Here is a 19,857-nt window from a genome sequence, read left to right as displayed (position 1 = left end):
GGAATAGGCCTATAGAAAATGCCTCTAATATCTTAACGTTTTCACAATAGGCCTGTTCTTGGATCTTCAACCAAAGACCGTCGCAGGAAACAAAATATAATACCCGTTTATTTAATAAGGTTCCCTGTTCCCTTGACTGTCATAATACGCATGTCCTATTATGTGGCTGTGCTGGCGTTCCTTTTAGCACCCTCACAGCAGGGGCGGAAATCCCAGGGCGGACGGGGGGGACACGACCCCCCCCATCCTGGGAAAAATATGACTTGTCCCCCCCGATATATCACTGAAACATAACTATGTAATTTAAATACTATTAATAATACGCAATGAAAGCAATTGTGCTGATTATAGACACTTAATAGCGCGTTTTTAAGTTTCAAAAGATTGCGACCCCCCCACCCTTTGCCTCACAATGGTTTGATCCACTGCCAGTTCCTTAGTTGGCAAGGTAACAGAGGGGTCGTGTCTACTGTCTGAAAGGCACTCAATGAACGTAACTGACGTAAGGTTAATCCAGTCAGTCGCGCACACACACTAGCTGAATATGCAGAGCTAGCGCGCAAATATTAACTATTAAGCTAGCTAGTACCTATTCCATTTATGTAGCGTCGTCAAAGATGGAATCTTTGCTATCGTCAATTTATTCCAAGATCAGCATGCAGATGATGTCAGTTAGTGCTTCAAAGTCCCTGTGATAAGGTTAGCGATAAACTGAAGTCCAAACTGAACAGAACTACACTCTCTTCTCCCATTGTCTTAAATATATTTAATGGTCTCGTTGCAAAAGCTAAATTGTCGCAAGGGAACTTTTATTTATTTATTTTATTTCACCTTTATTTAACCCGGGTAGCAAAGATTATAGCAAACACCACTGAAACTGAATTGGTGCTCGCTAGCTTTGCAAATTCAGCTATTGTTGGAAGCCAGCCAATATGAAACAAACTATTAAAATTACAAAAGGTTGCAGCATATGTTGTGTAAATGGTGAACTCATACAGCTGTCAACTCTTGTCATTTTAATCCGTTTCACATTTGCTAGCTACCTTTTAGATCGAAGCCCAAATAGAATGATAGAAGATGATAGAAGCCCATCTCCTACTGTAAATAACCTACACACTGTGTGTGTGTGTGTAGCCAGCCAGCCAGTCAGGTAGAAAAATGTCAGAAAAATAAAAGACGGACATCAGAGTATTTTTCAGTACACCAAAACGCAAAGTAAGAACCCTAGTAGCCTAATATCTCAGACTAGTTGATAAAATGTTCATAAGAAAGAAATGAAATTCTAATGGAAATGTTTCACAATGATGTCATTAGGCAGAGCAGGCAACAGATGGCACACAGACAGCAGAGTTGGGGACAGCTATGCAGGGACAGACTGGCAGAGACAGGGAGTCTCAGGTAAGTTTGTTGAGTCTTTGTTTGGCAACATTATGAAAGGTTCTCAATTTTTTTGACTTGTAAAATAGGAACATAATTGGAAAATGCCATGGATACCCCCACTCTCAACTTAAACTGGTGACTGAACTAAGATTTGTTAAAGGCAATGGTATTGCTGTTGTGATTAGTTGTGTAGTTTTGGGTACCGGTAGTTAGGAGTACGGGCAAACACCTTATTTCTTTGGTTCCTCAATATACATTTACCATATTACAATGTAGGCTATATGTTACAGCACTACCTTTGGTGTCCCCCTCAGGAATTGCTCTTGAGAAAATGTCATGTAATTGTCCCCTCCAAAGTTGATATCAGATTTTCGCCCCTGCCTCACAGTAGCACAATTGGTAAAGCATCTGAGGTAGACCTACAGTATATGCTGGTTGTAAAATGATACACGTTGTTTCGTTTAGATATAGCTCTTCGTTATGTTATTTAGCCTACTACACATTATGTTGAGGCAAAGAACAAGTTGCCTTACTATTTCAAAAATATTTACTCTCTCTCTCGCTCTTTGTGGTCGCCAGACGCTCTTGCGCGCAAGGCTGAGAAAATCTGCAATTGATTTTAATGGGGAGTAGTCTACTTTTCGCCTGCTTTTCAGCACTATGGGTGCTTTGGTCTCTTTTCACTTGGTCTGAACGGCGCAGGCGAGTGCAGTGTCTCACCTCTGTACTGTGTACTTGCTCATTATATCTGTCGCTATTTGGACAACACTGAACGTGCCTCTGTTTCTTAACGGCTTTCTATAATGTAGCCCACCTCCGCAAAACGCTCGAGATTGAGCAGACGGGACTCGTCAGTTGTGTTTGGGAAGTTTATATTTTCTTCCAACAGATGCGCATTTATTTTTTTATTGCTTTGGACCTCAATCATTGGACCGTGTTATCGTTTTAAGGTTCGCCAATACACCGGGCTTTGGTAAGTTTGATAGTGTCAATTTTACGCATTTAACAGGTGAGTTTATGAAGTCAATTTCAGTCATTTCCAGTAGCCTTAATGTTTGTCTGTCTTCACATGCTCTATTATTTAGCTCACATTCATGGCGTTTATTAAAACGGATTTCACTGTGGGATTTTTTCTTTCTTCTGATATATTATAAGGCTGAGTCACTGTGTGTAAAGCACTGTTAATTACGCAGTTGGCGACTTAATATTTATAAGAACTCAAGTATTGAGTGAATTCAAGTAACATTATTTCATTCTTGCAGTACGATTTATAGTTATTATTAAGTTATCGTTATTAGCTTGAAATGATGGCGCAACAGCCAGCCTATAATTTGTTCAGATGAAAACGGATTACTATTATTATTATTGTTTATAGTCATAATAGTGTAGTAATATTACATTTTTTGAGAGAACCTCTGGATGCACTGAAATGGAAAGGCACGGAAGACAGGTGGGCGATGAAAGAACGTGGGGCGCGAGATCTTTGCGCGCGGTGTGAACTCTCCTCGGTTTACAGCTGCCGGGTGGGTCCGAGGAAAGTGCAAGAAAAGCAGCCTAAGCAATATAGGTTACAACTAGTAGGCTATGGAGTCCATGTGTTTTAATAGCTCTCCAATGTAGGCAGAGTAGCGATGCCAAGCCAAGCAGCACTTCTCGGATCCCGCATTCGACTGTACACCATATGCCAAGTCTCCCAATGCGTTTGTCAATTCTAATGTTTTCCCTTTACACCACTGCATTCGTATAGACAAACGCATTTAGGCCTATGAAAGATTGGGAAGTTATATTTTTAAGTCTAAATGCTGATACCAACAAGTGTAAACCCAATCAGAATGCTAGTGAAAGGAATTGAAGGATAATATTGATTTGTTCCCCACTTATTGTTGAGAGATACAAGTCATAATTGAAGATTGCTTATGAGATTATTGTATATATATGAATCCAAGTATCTTAGAAAATAGTAATGCATTTAAAAAAAAGACTCTTGGAAATTACTTGGCAAGTTGTCTTGTCTTGACAAGCTTGAGTTGGCTGATATGGCACTGAGCATGAGTCCTATGAAACGAAATCACCTTGCAATTATAATTCGGACGCCAACCTTTTAAATCAATGTACAAATCATATAGCCTACATATGACAGATTAGTAGTAAAAAGCAGACAAGCTGCTGGGAGAAAGGTACACCACAACTGCAATGGATTCCTTATCTTAAATGCTTTAATTGAGCTAAAGTGTGCCTCTATTAGAGATGACTGTCAACCACTTCACCCACTTATCCTCATTCTCCTGGAATATTGCTGGAAGCTGTCCTGAAAAATGTTGTTGTTGATGCAACCTTTATTTGTTCACTCAGATAAAGAAAACATTGATATGGTTTTAAATGTGGTACAATTATGACCAGGATTTTCTGGTCGAATGCAACAACAACATTTATTCACAGAGAATAGCCGTAATTTAATTGTTTTTTAAAATTAATCATGGTCTTTTAGTTGCATCATGTTATGATCCATCAATAACACACAGCCAAAGATTGCGCCAGGAGCCACCAGGGCTCAGGCACACGGTTGTGTAAACTAATCCACAGGAACTTACTCCAGCAGGTTTATAAACTCCTTCTGGTGGTGTGTGTGTGTGGCCGAATCTTCTGGGAGTGTGTGTGTGTTGCCGTAACATAAGCAGATCATTTTCTCTTTGCTTTGAAAGGCAGGATTCCTCCGGACTCTTGGCTCCGTCCACCTGAACGAGTAAAGTCAATACGTCCAATATATTTTTCTTCTCTGGTTTGAACAGCTTGATGGGGGAAAGGAATGCTGCTGGTTCTTTTTCCCCCTCTTGTTTTTTTCTTATTTCGGTGGGCCTGAGACAGCTGTTGGTTTGCAGAAATAAATATTTGTAATCCTTAACAAATTAAACAAGCTGATTGGAGTGTTAAACTAAGTCCCACACATTGGACTGAACTTTGACCCTTATGGAAGAACAGCAATCGAGCCCAAGTATCGCAGATTCATTTGATTCATATCTGAACATTTTTATTTATGAATCAATTATTGCCTTACCAATAACAACAGCTTCTATGTTAAGGCTATTAGACTGTAAAATACATGTCAACAAAAAAAAATTATAAAATATATATATATATATATATATATATTCTTATTTTTTTTTGTTGACATGTATTTTACAGTCTATATATATATATATAAAAATCCTGATATTTACTATATCTCAGATACAGTGCATTCTAAAAGTATTCAGACACTTTCACTTTTTCCACATTTTGTTAAGTCACAGCCTTATTATAAAATGGATTAAAATGTTTTTTTTACCTCATCAATCTCCACACAATACCCCATAATGACAGAGAAAAAAACTGGGTTTAGAAAATGTTGCTAATTTATAAAACATAAAAAAACGGTAGTATCACATTTACTTGAGTATTCAGACCCTTTACTCAGTACTTTGTTGAAGCACATTTGGCAGTGATTACATCCTCGAGTCATCTTGGGTATAACGCTGCAAGCTGGCACACCTGTATTTGGGGAGTTTCTCCCATTCTTCTCTGCAGATCCTCTCAAACTCTATCAGGTTGGATGGGGAGTGTTGATGCACAGCTATTTTCAGGTCTCTCCAGAGATGTTTGATCGGGTTCAAGTCTGGGCTCTGGCTTGGCCACTCAAGGACATTCAGAGACTTGTCCCGAAGCCGCTCCTGCATTGACTTGGCTGTGTGCTTAGGGTAGTTGTCCTGTTGGAAGGTGAACCTTCTCCCCAGTCTGAGGTCCTGAGCGCTCTGGAGCAGGTTTTCATCAAGGATCTCTCTGTACTTTGCCCCCTTCATCTTTCCCTCGATCCTGACTAGTCTCCCAGTCCCTGCCACTGAAAAACATCCCTACAGCATGATGCTGCCACCACCATGCTTCACCGTAAGGATGGTGCCAGGTTTCCTCCCGACGTGACGCTTGGCATTCAGGCCAAAGAGTTCAATCTTGGTTTCATCAGACCAGATAATCTTGTTTCTCATGGTCTGAGAGTTTTTAGGTGCCTTTTGGCAAACTCCAAGCGGGCTGTCATGTGCCTTTTACTGAGGAGTGGCTTCCGTCTGGCCACTGTACCATAAAGGCTTGATTGGTGGTGCTGCAGAGATGGTTGTCCTTCTGTAAGGTTCTCCCATCTCCACAGACGAACTCTGGAGCTCTGTCAGAGTGCCCATCGGGTTCTTGGTCACCTCCCTGACCCTTCTCCCCCGATTGCTCAGTTTGGCCGGGCGGCCAGCTGTAGGTGGAGTCTTGGTGGTTCCAAACTTCTTCCATTCAAGAATGATGGAGGCCACCGTGTTCTTGGGGACCTTCAATGCCGCAGACATGTTTTGGTACCTTTTTCCAGATCTGTGTCTCGACACAATCCTGTCTCGGAGCTCTATGGACAATTCTTTCGACCTCATGGCTTTCTTTTTTGCTCTGACATGCACTGTCAACTATGGGACCTTATATAGACAGGTGTGTGCCTTTCCAAATCATGTCCAATCAATTGAACCACAGGTGGACTCCAATCATGTTGTAGAACAATCTCAAGCATGATCAATGGAAACAGGACGCACGTGAGCTAAGGGTTGAAATACTTATGTAAATAAGATATTTCTGTTTTTCACTTGTAATACATTTGCAAAAATTTCAAAAAAACTGTTTTCGCTTTGTCATTGTGGGGTATTGTGTGTAGATTGATGAAGAAAAAAAATATTTAATCCATTTTAGAATAAGGCTGTAACGTAACAAAATGTGGAAAAAGTCAAGGGGTCTGAGAACTTTCTGAATGCAACGTATATATACCCTAAAAAGAAATGGTCTTCATCCATAACCGTCAGTTACACGGTTATCCCATTACGTCACAGCCCTACTTTTCAGTCTGGAGGGGTGTGTGTCGATGCAAGCCGGATTTCCCTGTTTAACTTCTGCTCGTCATTCGTCAGTGTGAAGCCTCGCTCCCCATCCCATAGGATGATCCCGGGCCAAGATTCCAAAGCTCCATTATTCGTCAGTGTGACGACTCGCGCGCCCTTTCCCTTGAGATGATGCCGAGATTGCAAAGCTCCATCCCATCCCATCACTCCCCATGCCCTGCCAAGTCCACATTTGTCAACCGCACACATTTCCTCCAGATGCAGAAGGATGTGTGTATGTGAGGTCTGTGCATGTGTGTGTGTGTTTGTTCTCAGGGTGCTATCTAAACCATTTTAAGGTTTAACTGTTGTTTTATCTCAACTATCGATAAAGGAATTGCTACTAGTGTACACATGCAGGTGTTTTAGTTCTATCCGAATGTATCCAATACTTCCCTCATATCTTCTCTTCTCCTCTGGCCCTGGGGGCTGCCATGGCAACATGGAGCAGACCAGCTTGATGGACTGGGAGGCCCTAGGGCCACTCTCTCGCCTCCCGGCCACGCTGTGCAGTGTACCATTACCCTGCTTCAGCCTGAAAAATGGACTTCACCATCGAGCCTTGTGAGGAAAGGGAGGGAGAAAATGGGATGAGGAGGAGAAGGAGGTGGAGGAGAAGAGACAAGGGGAAGGTTGGGTTGTCCGATGATTCAGCCCCTGCCTTCAAAAGCCCTGGCACCCCTGATAATGTATGAGTCTCCATGTGTGTGAGTGAGAGCGCATGTGTTTGTGTGATTGAGTGTGGTGCGCCTATGTGTTTGTGCGTGTACATGTGTGCGAACGCTAATAGTATTTTGAACTCTTAATAAAATTATTTGTGGGTTCCCCCGACAGTTCAAAGTGGCCCAGTTAGCTCTGGCTGTGAGAAGTCTCTTGTGCAATGGAAAAAGTAGTTTTCCTGTCGGAGGGCTCGGGGAGAAAGTGCAATTCTGCCTACCACAGAACCAGGCATCAAAGGGCTTTGAAGCATACACCGACACCCCTCTCTGGAATAGCCATATATTCCTTACATGGAGTTGTCACTATATTGTGAGATCTTCATTTCGAAGATCCTGACGGGAAGTATTCCGTCTTCTCTCTGAAGTCTCACACAGCAGTCCCATTTGAGTACACATATAGGGGGAAATACACAGTAATTAAAAAAGTACCCAATTGTCATTGTCACGGTTGTCGTAGGGTGTAGACCAAAACGCAGCGGGAAAATGTATACTCATCTTCTTTTTATTTGGTGAAGAAGGAAAACACAAACAACGTATACATAAACAAATGAACTGGACAGTCTCGTCAGGCACAGAGCTAAACAAGAAACAATCTCCCACAAAATCCCATGACAAACACATACCTATTTATAGGACCTTCAATCAGAGGCAACGATAGACAGCTGCCTCCAACTGAAGGCCCCATCACCAATTAACTAAACATAGAAATACAAACGACTAGACTGAACATAGAACTAAACTAACATAGAACAATAAGCAAAACCCTGGACTAATAAATCAAATACCCCTCTACATAAACAACCACCCCGAACCATATAAACCAAATACCCCGTTTACATGAACACATACACAAACACACCCTGAACCACATAAAACAAATACCCCCTGCCACGTCCTGACCAAACTAGCAGAACAAATAACCCCTTTACTGGTCAGGACGTGACAGTCATACTAAAGTAAAGATACCTTAATACAAAATGTCTCAAGTTAAAGTGAGTCACCCAGTAAAATACTACTTAAGTGAAGTCTAAAAGTATTTGATTTTATACTTAAGTATCAAAAGTAAATGTAATTGTTCAAATACACTTAAGTATGAAAAGGAAAAGTACAAATAATTTAAAATTCCTTATATTAAGGAAACCAGATGGCGGCATTTTCTTTTTTTTAACGAAAAGCCAGGGGCACACTCCAACGCTCAGATATCATTTACAAACGAACCATGTGTGTTTAGTGAGTCCGCTAGATCAGAGGCAGTAAGGATTACCAGGGATGTTCTCTTGATAGGCGCGTGAATTGGAACATTTTCTTGTCCTGCTAAGCATTCAAAATGTAACGAGTACTTTTGGGTGTCAGGGAAAATGTATGGAGTAAAAAGTACATTATTTTATTTAGGAATGTAGTGAAGTAAAAGTAGCCCAAAAGTACAGATACCCCAAAAACGACTTAAGTAGTACTTTAAAGTATTTTTACATCACTGAAAATACAGTATGTTAACTTTATATAAAAGTGGATCACACTTTGACACTGGCTATAATTTCTTTTGGCAAAGTCTAAACCGCCACTACGTTATGAAATGAACAAGCCTCTATCTCCTCATTGATAGAGGATTCCCGTATAAAGCATATTTCATATGAAAAGTATGTGTTCTATGAAACTCAGCAATGAGCTTAAGCCCTTATTCTTGCCCAGACTCCATGTTAAATCTGCATGTCCTCAAACCCAGATGGGGGGGATTTGTAGGCCTATTGGCAACAATTTTAAGTTTGGACTGGCAATATTCAATTGGCTCTCTCTCTCTCACTCACCCACTCACTCATCCAATCTCAATAAGCTCAACGGAGGAAGCCACTTTAGACTAGTGTGTGTTGGTGGGAGTCTGTTGAGAGTAGGATGACATTTCCCTGACACTGATCTAAGGTCAGTTGTGTTGTCTAATGCAACCTCCCCTTCTTTGCCCCCTAATGTTTCACACATGAGTTGACATTGTGCCATGCTCGCGGTCTCATATCCTTCCCCTTCCTCTTCAAACCCTCCTCCTCTACTCCACAGACTGTTACTCACAGACCAAAAACCCCGAATTCACAGAAATATCTAATGAACAGAAAATACCCCAAACATGTGATATCAGCAGTTTTGCCTCCCTTTGTAGTGGAGTGTAACACACAGAACCGTAAGTTTAGTACAGCTTCCTGTCTGGATCTATGAGAAGTGGCCTGACCTGAGGTTCTGCCTCCTCTCCTTTCCTCTCCTCTTAGTAGTTCTGGATCAGGTTCTGTTGTTTTACAACTGCTGGCCAGGAGAGCAGGCTGGCTGCATTCCTCTCCTGGGCGTTCTCGCTCTCTCAGAATGATGAGAAGGCGGGCGAGAAAGAAAGAAACTGATCTCTGCCCCTGAAACCCACCTTCAGTGGCACACTATGTGTCTGTGTGTCAGAGCTATAGTCCAGGGCTGGGGGACAGTGGGGGGGAGGTTCCCTCTCAGCTTCAGAGCAGACTCAAGGCTTTTCTGAATTGGTCAGTGATGCCCCTGCTAATGACACCCTCAGCTGTGAGAGTTGACCCCCTTTTGCCTCCCACTCTCATTCACTGCTAATGAATACCAGAGAGCCACACTGAGACCCCCCCATTTTAAAATTTTTTATTTAACCTTTATTTAACCTTTTTTTAACTAGGCAAGTCAGTTCGGAACAAATTCTTATTTACAATGAAGGCCTACCGGGGAACAGTGGGTTAACTGCCTTGTTCAGGCGTAGAACGACAGATTTCACCTTGTCAGCCCAGGGATTCAATCCAGAAACCTTTTGGGTACTGGTCCAATGCTCTAACCACTAGGCTACCCCCCCCCCCCCCATTACACCCCCCCTCCATTATTGGATTTGGTTTCTGCCACTAGTACCCTTTTACTTGTGGACTGTCAGTCACGTTTATTTACCCAGTGTGTGTGTGTGTATGTATGTGTGTTTGTGGGGTGATGACTCTGGACCATGATAGACGGTGCACAGTGCCCTCTTGTTCACCAATTTAAAAGTCCTCCACAGTTGCCACAACTTCTAACAGACCAATCAGGGATTTCTGTACACTGGGCACTGTGACAGACAGCCAGTGGGGCACTGGGCCTCCTCCCAGGGTCTTCTGAGTGGAGGATCCCCAAGGAGCTCCATTCAGCCTCATGGTGAGGGTGCCACCTTCCCAGCACACTGCCCCAGCATGGGAGCCTCTGACTGGCTACGAGGTGGCTCAGCTGTCCCTCTGGTTCTCCTTCCCCGATCCCTCACGCCCAAGACAAATTAAGCCTCTCAGCACCTCTCGTTTTCCTAATCCGTGAAGTCTGCCAGAGTAGCCACGCTTGAAAGAGATACAACTCAGCATGGGATGATCTCATGGTAAAATGGCAAAGCTGAAAAAAACTTTCCCCGTAATCTCTTATCCGGGACCACCCTATTCCTCGCTCACTTAAATCAAATAAAATGTTATTAGTCACATGCTTCGTAAACAACAGGTGTGGACTAACAGTGGAATGCTTACTTACGGGCCCTTCCCAACAATGCAGAGAGAAAGAACATTTTGAAATAATAGAAAAATAAAACATGTAATAATAAATACACAGTAATGAAAATGTGTCTATATACAGGGGTACCAGTACTGAGTCGATGTGCATGGGTATGAGGTAAATGAGGCAGATACCTATAATGCCGTGAAAAAGTGTTTTCCCCCTTTCTGATTTTCTATATTTTTGCATATTTTTTAAACTGAATGTTATCAGATCTTCAACCAAAACATAATATTAGATAAAGGGAACCTGAGTTTAAAATATACACACTGCTCAAAAAAATTAAGGGAACACTTAAACAACACAATGTAACTCCAAGTCAATCACACTTCTGTGAAATCAAACTGTCCACTTAGGAAGCAACACTGATTGACAATAAATTTCACATGCTGTTGTGCAAATGGAATAGACAACAGGTGGAAATTATAGGCAATTAGCAAGACACCCCCAATAAAGGAGTGGTTCTGCAGGTGGGGACCACAGACCACTTCTCAGTTCCTATGCTTCCTGGCTGATGTATTGGTCACTTTTGAATGCTGGCGGTGCTTTCACTCTAGTGGTAGCATGAGACGGAGTCTACAACCCACACAAGTGGCTCAGGTAGTGCAGCTCATCCAGGATGGCACATCAATGCGAGCTGTGGCAAGAAGGTTTGCTGTGTCTGTCAGCGTAGTGTCCAGAGCATGGAGGTGCTACCAGGAGACAGGCCAGTACATCAGGAGACGTGGAGGAGGCCGTAGGAGGGCAACAACCCAGCAGCAGAATCGCTACCTCCGCCTTTGTGCAAGGAGGAGCAGGAGAAGCACTGCCAGAGCCCTGCAAAATGACCTCCAGCAGGCCACAAATGTGCATGTGTCTGCTCAAACGGTCAGAAACAGACTCCATGAGGGTGGTATGAGGGCCCGACGTCCACAGGTGGGGGTTGTGCTTACAGCCCAACACTGTGCAGGACGTTTGGCATTTGCCAGAGAACACCAAGATTGGCAAATTCGCCACTGGCGCCCTGTGCTCTTCACAGATGAAAGCAGGTTCACACTGAGCACGTGACAGACGTGACAGAGTCTGGAGACGCCGTGGAGAACGTTTTGCTGCCTGCAATATCCTCCAGCATGACCGGTTTGGCGGTGGGTCAGTCATGGTGTAGGGTGGCATTTCTTTGGGGGGCCGCACAGCCCTCCATGTGCTCGCCAGAGGTAGCCAGACTGCCATTAGGTACCGAGATGAGATCCTCAGACCCCTTGTGAGACCATATGCTGGTGCGGTTGGCCCTGGGTTCCTCCTAATGCAAGACAATGCTAGACCTCATGTGGCTGGAGTGTGTCAGCAGTTCCTGCAAGAGGAAGGCATTGATGCTATGGACTGGCCCGCCCGTTCCCCAGACCTGAATCCAATTGAGCACATCTGGGACATCATGTCTCGCTCCATCCACCAACGCCACGTTGCACCACAGACTGTCCAGGAGTTGGCGGATGCTTTAGTCCAGGTCTGGGAGGAGATCCCTCAGGAGACCATCCGCCACCTCATCAGGAGCATGCCCAGGCGTTGTAGGGAGGTCATACAGGCACGTGGAGGCCACACACACTACTGAGCCTCATTTTGACTTGTTTTAAGGACATTACATCAAAGTTGGATCAGCCTGTAGTGTGGTTTTCCACTTTAATTTTGAGTGTGACTCCAAATCCAGACCTCCATGGGTTGATAAATTGGATTTCCATTGATTATTTTTGTGTGATTTTGTTGTCAGCACATTCAACTATGTAAAGAAAAAAGTATTTAATAAGATTATTTATTTCATTCAGATCTAGAACGTGTTGTTTAAGTGTTCCCTTTATTTTTTTGAGCAGTATATATATATATATATATACAGTACAGTGCCTTCGGAAAGTATTCAGACCCCTTGACTTTTTCCACATTTTGTTACGTTAACAGCCTTATTCTAAAATTTATTAAATCATTTTTTTCTCAACAATCAACACACAATACCCCATAATGGGGTATACCGCAGACATTTTTGCTTATGTATTAATAATAAAAATCTTAAATATACATTTGCATAAGTATTCAGACCCTTTTCTCAGTACTTTGTTGAAGCACCTTTGGCAGCGATAACAGCATTGAGTCATCTTGGGTATGACACTACAAGCTGGCACACCTGATTTGGGGAGTTTCTCCCATTCTTCTCTGCAAATGCTCTCAAGCTCTATAAGGTTGGATGGGGAGGGTTGCTGCACAGCTATTTTCAGGTCTCTCCAGAGATGTTTGATCGAGTTCATGTCTGGGCTCTGGCTGGGCCACTCAAGGACATCAAATCAAATCAAATTGTATTGGTCACATACACATGGTTAGCAGACGTTAATGCGAGTGTAGCAAAATGCTTGTGCTTCTAGTTCCGACCGTGCAGTAAATTCTAACAAGTAATCTAACAATTTCACAACAACTACCTTATACACACAAGTGTAAAGGAATAAATAAGAATATGTACATATAAATATATGGATGAGCGATGGCCGAACGGCATAGGCAAGATGCAGTAGATGGTATAGAATACAGTATATACATATGAGATGAGTAATGTAGGGTATGTAAACATTATATAAAGTGGCTTTGTTTAAAGTGACTAGTGATACATTTATTACATCCAATTTTTAATTATTAAAGAGGCTAGAGATTTGAGTCAGTATATTGGCAGCAGCCACTCAATGTTAGTGATGGCTGTTTAACTGTCTGATGGCCTTGAGATAGAAGCTGTTTTTCAGTCTCTCGGTCCCAGCTTTGATGCACCTGTACTGACCTCACCTTCTGGATGATAGCGTGGTTAATAGGCAGTGGCTCGATGATCTTTTTGGCCTTCCTGTGACATCGGGTGGTGTAGGTGTCCTGGAGGGCAGGTAGTTTGCCCCCGGTGATGCGTTGTGCAGACCTCACTACATTCTGGAGAGCCTTACGTTTGTGGGCAGAGCAGTTGCCGTACCAGGCGGTGATACAGCCCGACAGGATGCTCTCGATTGTGCATCTGTAAAATTTTGTGAGTGTTTTTGGTGACAAGCCAAATTTCTTCAGCCTCTTGAGGTTGAAGAGGCGCTGTTGTGCCTTCTTCACCATGCTGTCTGTGTGGGTGGACCATTTCAGTTTGTCCGTGATGTGTACACCGAGGAACTTAACATTTTCCAGCTTCTCCACTACAGTCCCGTCGATGTGGATAGGGGGGTGCTCCTTCTGCTGTTTCTTGAAGTCCACGATCATCTCCTTTGTTTAGTTGACATTGAGTGTGATGTTATTTTCCTGACACCACACTCCGAGGGCCCTCACCTCCTCCCTGTAGGCCGTCTCGTTGTTGTTGGTAATCAAGCCTACCACTGTAGTGTTGTCTGCAAACGTGATGATTGAATTGGAGGCGTGCATGGCCACGCAGTCATGGGTGAACAGGGAGTTCAGGAGAGGGCTGAGAACGCACCCCTATGGGGCCCCAGTGTTGTGGATCAGCTGGGTGGAGATGTTGTTTCCTACCCTCACCACCTGGGGGCGGCCCGTCAGAAAGTCCAAGACCCAGTTGCACAGGGCGGGGTCGAGACCCAGGGTGCAATAGTAGAGAAAATTAGAAAAGGGGCAAATACTTTTTCACAGCACTTTACATGTCATCGGCTGATCATTTGGCATTCCATACACATACACATAAAGGCATATATCAACCTGGGGCAATACATTGGTTAACCTCTCAGTACTCGGTAAAGCATCTTGCTCCTTTCCCGAACCAGTAAAGCATCTTGTCATGAGCAGCATAAGATTGAAACTGGCCATTTCAGTCCTTAAAGAATGACTAGGCACTTTAGCCAAGTGGGTAGAACTGCTGTCTTTTGAGTATGTTTGTGTTTTTAGATGATAGATTTGAATTTAACCTGTAGTACATGACATGTGGAGTGCTCCACTTTGTAACAAGTAGCCTCTCCTCGGTAGTTAGTTGTAGCTATAGCTAGCTAGCACAGCGTTTCTGTGTGGTATTCCCTACCCACACACATTCACACAGCTGTTGCTACTTCAACCACATTTAATGAGAGAGTGTCTGCCCCTGTCGAGGATAACGTGTGGCTTGTGAAAAATGCAGTCGAGGCTGAGCAGAGCAGAGAATTTCTTGCTGGAGCTCAAACTTACCAAGTGTATCATAGAGGTCAACATGCTATGTCTTTTAGCTGACATCTGGGCTGAGAAGTTTGCTGAATTGGCACGTACACTTGTCTTAGAAAGTTCAACAGAGAACAGTCAAGTGGAACAATGTCAGTCAGTGACGTTTGCATACTGAGCACAGCTTCATGTTCAGAGCTAGACTAGAGTGGCTATGTGGTGGTTATCTTGAGTTGTTAGCATTAGCGTATGTTTCTACTATCGTATTATGTTTTGAAAAGCTAACACATAGTTGCTTCTTAAGTGTGCTTTTCAGGGGGCTGTAGATGTGGAATTAGACCGGCGACATGCCTGTTCCGTCTCTGTTTAACCTATGCGTCTCATCTGCCAGACGTGCTTGAGAGCACCAAACCCCTGTAAGAATCTCCCGGCAGGCCGAGCAAAGCTGTATTTTGACTGCACCATATTTAGTCATCCGCAGGCCACCACAGACCAATGCTGTCCTCCTCCATCTTAATCTGTCTCCCTCCTTTTTTCTCTCCATCCCTCTACTTCCTCATTTCTTCTCTTTTACTTCCCCCTCATCCCATTCTCCTCTCTGCCTCTTTCAGTTATTTGTTTTGCTCTATCACTCTGACAAGTTGCACCCTACTTTATACCCCTCTGCCTTTCCACCCAAATTCTCTCTCTCTCTCTCTCTCTCTCTCTCTCTCTCTCTCTCTCTCTCTCTCTCTGTCTGTCCCTGTAATGGTCACTGCAGCCCCCCTCCCTCTCTCTATTCTCCCCTATCTCTTACCTCTCCCTCTTTCTGATGGATGCAGTGCTGAGGGAAGCTGGACCGCGACGCTAATGAGTTGCTAATTCCATCAGAGTTCTCCTCCTCTGGGCCTGCCCTGGCTGCCTGGTCTTCCAGCCAGACTTTGATGATGCCTCCAATACTCCCACCTGCACACCCACTTTAGACTTCCCCCTCAGACATGTCCCATTGATCAACGTTTCCATCCGGCCCTCCCTGCCAAATAACCTATAACCACCTTGGTTCCATTCCTACTCTCCATTTTTCATAACATGGAATTGTATTTTTTCATGTGAGGTCTACAGGTTTTTTAGGACTTTTGGAAGATGCTTGGATGGCTATTTGAGAGGATTCCATTCCGTACTTCAATTTGGCCTTCAGTCCTGTTTAATGTTTGGGAAGCAAAAGAGTTGGTTTATTTATTTGTGTTACCTTTCTAGATCCAAACACTGTTCACGAGAAAGGCAAATCATATTTTACTTTATTTCCCTACTGAAAAATACTAAGAACTGATCCGGGAGCAGCATAAATAATGGACCATAGGTGCCAGTGGATATGGTTCAGCCACCACAGGTATGTCCGGCAAGAACAAATCCAGATGTCTTTAGGACAGGTTTATTCCAGATATAATGGTTCCTTAATGAATAACTGGAGATAGAGTGTGGTTTGGTATTTGAAATACACACGCAACAAGTCAAGCTGTAGTAAAACTTAGGGGCACTCTTGTCAGCTGTACACATTCTCATGAGACGATCTGACTCACTCTGACTAGAAAGGGGGAAGGGCAGTGAGATGCGGGAATAGCTAAGCCATGATTGGCTGAGAAAATGGTTGAGTCAAATTAAAGGGACAAGCTAAGGGTGCATAGAGACATTCTATATTGGAATGATTGGCCTTTTTAACAGCCCACTTATACTGGGTAAATATGAACTTAAAGGGGATGACATGAGACTACTAGTGTGTGTTCATCCACCAGGGCAGGGAGGCATAGGTGTAAAGGAGCCAGACAAGGGAAACCCCAGTCCTTGAGTGTGTCTGGCCACCCTGTCAGAAACTTAGAGTATAGGCATCTGGCCACCCTGTCAAGAAGGCTCTGGGCCTACTGGGAAAGACAACTGGGGTCCTATCAAAGCAGGAGACTGTAAAGACTAGGAGATCAGGGAACTGAGAGCTAAGATGCTCTGGGCATACTGTGGCTATAGACTGAAGACATAGTAGGGCAGAGTGAGGTGCCTCTTACAACAGGACACTGGCTACCTAGGTCAGGAGGGTCCCCCACGGGGATGTTAGGAGGGTCTCCCGAGGCGAGAGTTGGAGGGTATGGAGGTAGGTTGGCTGGTGTAGTGTGCTCTTTCAGGTTGAGATCTGGTAGCTCCTACATCCCTGGAGAAGACTGTGGGACCACTGTGAGGGACTCTGTCAGAAGTCGACTAGGGCACATTGGTAGGGTGCTCCCCCAGGGTAACATCTGGCAGCTTCTCTGGCCCTGGAGAAGGCTATGGAAACACAGTGGAGACAGTGTGGAGTTCAATAGCACTCCACAGTGGAGTTCAATAGCAATACAATAAACATGAATCCACAGAAAAACACAACCCAATCCACAAATACTGACTTATAAACCACTATGACATGGAATCAAATGTGAGTAATTGTGCCTATCAATTAACACTGTAAGGTGTTTAAGTGTAGCATGTGCTTATAACAATCCCACTGCAATGTATGATGCAATCCTACCACAGCGTAGTATGGCAGTGCCAATTCAGTGTTCTCCAAGGAAAATCAATTAAATGTATTTATAAAGCCCTTCCTACATCAGCTGACGTCACAAAGTGCTGTACAGAAACCCAGCCTAAAACCCCAAACAGCAAGCAATGCAGATGTAGAAGCACAGTGGCTAGGAAAAACTCCCTAGAAAGCCCAGAACCTAGGAAGAAACCTAGAGAGTAACCAGGCTATGAGGGGTGGCCAGTCCTCTTCTGGCTGTGCCGGGAGGAGATTATAACCTCTCTGGGCTAGGCGGGACGAATTCGTCCCACCTACGTAACAGCCAGTTGAATCCTGTGGCGCGATTTTTAAAACCTTTGAAATGCTATTACTTCAATTTCTCAAACATATGACTATTTTACAGCTATTTAAAGACAAGACTCTCGTTAATCTAACCACACTGTCCGATTTCAAAAAGGCTTTACAACGAAAGCAAAATATTAGATTATGTCAGCAGAGTACCAAGCCAGAAATAATCAGACACCCATTTTTCAAGCTAGCATATAATGTCACAAAAACCCAGAAGACAGCTAAATGCAGCACTAACCTTTGATGATCTTCATCAGATGACAACCCTAGGACATTATGTTATACGATACATGCATGTTTTGTTCAATCAAGTTCATATTTATATCAAAAAACAGCTTTTTACATTAGCATGTGACGTTGCAGAACTAGCATACCCCCGCAAACTTCCGGGTTGCTAACAATTTACTAAATTACTCACGATAAACGTTCACAAAAAGCATAACAATTATTTTAAGAATTATAGATACAGAACTCCTCTATGCACTCGCTATGTCCGATTTTAAAATAGCTTTTCGGTGAAACCTATGGCAGCCGTAGGAAGTGTCACGGGACAGCTAAGATCCTCACTCTTCAATAAACAGAGACAAGAAGAACGACACCTTGTCAGACAGGCCACTTCCTGTAAAGGAATCTCTCAGGTTTTTGCCTGCCATATGCGTTCTGTTATACTCACAGACACCATTCAAACAGTTTTAGAAACTTTAGTGTGTTTTCTATCCATATGTATTAAGTATATGCATATTCTAGTTACTGGGTAGGAGTGGTAACCAGATTAAATCGGGTACGTTTTTTATCCGGCGGTGTAAATACTGCCCCCTAGCCCTAACAGGATAACAGAACATGGCCAAGATGTTCAAATGTTCACAGATGACCAGCAGGGTCAAATAATAACAATCACAGTGGTTGTTGAGGGTGCAACAGGTCAGCACCTCAGGAGTAAATGTCAGTTGGCTTTTCATAGCCGATCATTCAGAGTATCTCTAACGCTCCTGCTGTCTCTAGAGAGTTGAAAACAGCAGGTCTGGGACAGGTAGAACGTCCGTGAACAGGTCAGGGTTCCATAGCCGCAGGTAGAACAGTTGAAACTGGGGCAGCAGCTGGGGACAGCAAGGAGTCATCAGGCCAGGTAGTCCTGAGGCATGGTCCTAGGGCTCAGGTCCTCTGAGAGAGAGAAAGACAGAGAGAAAAAGAGAGAAAGAGAGAATTAGAGAGAGCATACTTAAATTCACACAGGACACTGGATAAGACAGGAGAAATACTCCAGATATAACAGACTGACCCTAGCCCCCCGACACATAAACTACTGCAGCATAAACACTGGAGATAAATCTTCGCATGCAAATCTTCTTATTGATGTCCTGGGTTCGGGCGGCTTGCCATCCTTGGTGGAAACTGAATCCTTACCCCAAAAAAATGAAAAAATCCTGGCTTCAATCCTGGATCTCCCTCAATCCCTTCACAGCACGTTTGTATAGATAAGTGAGTGTTAATATTCAATTCTGTCTTTTTCTCAACGATTTGAAACTTCGTTTTTCTTCCATGGAATGGCGGTAGCTCTTCACGTTCCGTTCTTGCTCTTTTTTTTTGCATGTTTGCGCCAACTGGGGTATAACCTGAGGTTAGGAGAGGGACTAAGAGAATATTGAGTTTGATTGGCTCAAAATAAACTGCTCGTCATGCAGCTTCTGACAGCTGATTTGTAATAGCTGTCAACTTAAGGCTAGACGTCCCGCCAACGGGACACCTGTCGACAATTTCTGGTGAAATTGGAGGGCGCGCAATTCAAATAAATAATCGTAAAAATTATGGATATTAAACATCTAGGTACATACAAATCTAACTGCATTGTCCAATTTACAATTGGCTTTACAGCAAAAGATTGTTTGAGGACGGCGCCCCACATCGACATATTTTTCAACCAGCACAGGCTTCATAAAATCAAATAGCCATTAAATAATCACTTACTTTTTGAAAATCTTCCTCTGACTTGCAATCCAAGGGTCCAAGCTACAACATGCATGGTCGTTTTGTTAGATAAAATCCTTCTTTATATCCCAAAACGTCTGTTTAGTTGGCTCCATCGATTTGAGTTCAACATGCAGACAAAGGAATCCAAAAAGCTACCGCTAAACTTTGTTAAAACAAGTCAAACTACGTTTCTATTTAATCCTCAGGTACCCTAAAATGTAATTAAACTATAATATTTCATACGGACAGTAGTATGTTCAATAGAAAAGTAACGCGCCTACAGACTGATTTCCAACTCTGTGACTCCCAGTACCAAAAC

At 43.3% G+C, this 19,857-nt stretch overlaps 1 protein-coding gene across 2 annotated transcripts in view; it reads left to right on the top strand.

The window, feature by feature from the left end:
• The first annotated feature begins 1,818 nt into the window (after nt 1–1,818).
• Nucleotides 1,819–19,857, top strand: part of LOC106578325 (netrin-3) — a 104,062-nt gene continuing 86,023 nt past the window's right edge. For both annotated transcript variants that reach the window (XM_014157016.2, XM_014157011.2), the window contains exon 1: nt 1,819–2,353. The gene's annotated coding sequence lies outside the window, so the exon portion shown is untranslated. The remainder of the gene's footprint in view (nt 2,354–19,857) is intronic.

The sequence above is a fragment of the Salmo salar genome, chromosome ssa19 (assembly GCF_905237065.1).
Source record: "Salmo salar chromosome ssa19, Ssal_v3.1, whole genome shotgun sequence".
Taxonomy (NCBI): Eukaryota; Metazoa; Chordata; class Actinopteri; order Salmoniformes; family Salmonidae; genus Salmo; species Salmo salar.
This window is presented reverse-complemented; position numbering and strand designations above follow the sequence as displayed.